The 2833-nt window shown below is 25.7% G+C and overlaps 1 long non-coding RNA gene across 1 annotated transcript; it reads left to right on the top strand.

Moving 5' to 3' along the window:
* The first annotated feature begins 1147 nt into the window (after positions 1 to 1147).
* Positions 1148 to 2207, top strand: LOC113784834 (uncharacterized). The gene is made up of 2 exons (XR_012162053.1): positions 1148 to 1440; positions 1943 to 2207. It is a non-coding gene; the product is annotated as an uncharacterized lncRNA (long non-coding RNA).
* The last annotated feature ends 626 nt before the right edge of the window (positions 2208 to 2833 follow it).

Genomic DNA, 2833 nt, shown 5'->3' on the forward strand with positions numbered 1-2833 from the left:
ATTTTAACCAATTCAAGAAATTAGTTATCTAATTTTGTTTTTTTTTTTTCCCAATTTTTGTCTTTCGTCAAAATTTTTTACCGATAATTGATAACATGTCATATTAATGATGTCTTAAATAAGAAGATGATGCGAAACCTTCCATATAGATAAATACTATTATTTCATTATTCTAATTTATAAAAACCCATTACAACTTTTTTTTTAAACATTTTATTATTAAGGACATATGAATAATTAATACATCTAAATGATTTTAAATTATAAAATTGTATGACACATCATTTTAAAATATATAAAAACATAATTGTTTTGTTCAAAAATTTGAAGGAGAAATTAAAATAAGGAATCTAATTTTATGAATTGGTAAAAATAGATGACAAAGACTGTAATTAAGTCAATTACAAGAAACTCTATAAAAAATAAAGGTAAAAAAAATTGATGACAGAGTCATATTTAATTAATTTTTAAAATGGACCGACTAAAATCCCACAAGACATAATTAGAGAGATCAAAATCAGGTATATTCAATCTAATGTAATTAAGTTTAATTTTTATATAAATATTTGTAAAAGAGAAAAGATGATGTACACTTTTATTGAAAAATAATTTTATAGTGACATCTAACAAAATTCATGTATAGTAAAATATTGCACTTTCATTATATGTCAGTATAAAATTATTCTACACTGAAAGTACATATTTAATAGGATATGTAAAATCCATGTCAATCATAAAAGTTGATTGAAATTTTTCATATAAATGAAACTTAAAAATGAACAATATTTTCACAAGTACTCTTTCATGCGGAGACAGAAGAAAAGAGCAAGGGAGCTTTCACGGTTTAATTACCAACCGAATCATATAGTTGGCAATATTTTAAAGAGTGTAGCCATAAATGTTTGTTGGAAAGAAAATGAAGTTCCTATCACATGGTTTAAAAAAGGAATCATGGTAGGAATGCAATCCCATCTCTATTCCTTTGATGGGACACAAAGCAAAACAATTAATTACTTTCATCAAAATTAAAGAGATTTCTAGAATCCAAATTCAGACTAGTAGATATATTAAGCAAAATTCTCATAGTGGCCAAAAAAGGGACCACCTAACAAAATATGAATGGTGGGAAAAAAAAAACACAACCTCTCATGAAACTCAATACCTCCAAGTGGAAAAGGAAAAGATAAATAACATTTATATGTGATGTAATTTATATTCCTTTATTAGAATGTTGTTAACTCTTGTTTTTTTTGTTGGGTTTCGTATTTTCTAAGAAATAAAAGTGTTGCCATCAAACATTTATATATATATGTTGTTACTTTTATATTTGGGAAGCTTGAAACTGAGTCATGAACCAATTTCAAGCTATACCTATGGTTGCCTATAGGTGCTCTTTACATGGCTAAAATCTCCCTCATGATACCACAAATTGTCAAAAAGGTGACAATTTGTTTTTAATGGTTTTCTAAGTTGTAACGGTAACTCTTGTTATAAATGAATACACTTCATTTTCATTATTAATAATTTTTATTTATTGTTTTTTATGGTAGATAGAAGGTTGAAAACTGAATTGAATTGAATTATTTTGGTCCATTAATTAAATCAAAGATAAAAGGAAATGGGGTTTGTATAAATGAGTCCATTTGCACTCTTTTTCAATTCATCAAAAAGCAATTTCATATTTTTGTGAGATATGAAAGTTGCAGAAATGGGAGTTCCTTGCAGCCCAAAGCAGAGAACTTCTTGCAATGTTGTTTTGGACTGAAGGGAGCTCCTAGTTCTTCGCTTTCATCATATTTATGTTTCATCTCTTTCAATTCAAAGGTTTTAAATTTCTTCTTGTGTTTTCTTATGTTACTGTGTGAATTTTAAGTTCTCGTTCAATTCCTTCTAAATATATCTGCCTAATGAAACTCTCTATTTGTTCTTTCATTTTATGCAGGTGATGATTAGGTTCACCTTTAGATTTGTATATTATTTTTTATTTAATTTTTTTTTGGGTGCGTTTTTGCTTTCCTTATTTTGCTAGATGTATATTTACTTAGGCTATTGCTAACCTTATGGTCACATAATTTAAACCATCTACATCTACAAGTGAAAATTCACACACAATGTACCATGTTAAAGCTATTTTGTGTACAATACCATTACTGAACTAGTTATTGTTGTATAAGAATATTATAATACTAATGGTGTTTCAAACTCAACCCAGTTGGTCATTGATTCATTACGGTGAAAACTACCGATTACTTATAAACATAGTTTTAGATCTTATCTGCTCTATCAAATTTGGATAGGATTTGATGTCTTTTTAAAATTTAAGCTATGTCTTAATTCTTACAAAAGAAGTTTTAAAGGTGACAACTTTCAATCATTTATAAATTAATTATGTAAATTTTCATATAACTATATTCTAACCATTTATCTGACTAATATACGCTAAATTACACTTTTGTTTATTTAATTTTTTAAAAAAAATTTACTTTAATATTTTTGTTCCATTTTCATCTTTTTAGTTATAAATTTTACACACTAAAATCATTCAAAATTTTCTGTGTTTTATATTTGATTTGAAACTTACATACATTAGATATTTTTATTGCTTAAGTTATAAATATTTAGTCCGGTTAATGTAAAAATGTTAATCGCTCCTAAAAGGAGACTAATTTATCTAACATTTGTAATATAATAAAACATTATTTAATGTTTATAACTTGTTGAACGACCAAAACGAATCATATAGTTAAAGTTCTTTCATGAACCAATTAATTAAATTATTATATCTAGTTTTTGCTCTCTTAAACTATTATATCTATTTTTTTCTTTCTCTCAC

The sequence above is a fragment of the Cicer arietinum genome, chromosome 1 (genome assembly GCF_000331145.2).
Source record: "Cicer arietinum cultivar CDC Frontier isolate Library 1 chromosome 1, Cicar.CDCFrontier_v2.0, whole genome shotgun sequence".
Classification (NCBI taxonomy): Eukaryota; Viridiplantae; Streptophyta; class Magnoliopsida; order Fabales; family Fabaceae; genus Cicer; species Cicer arietinum.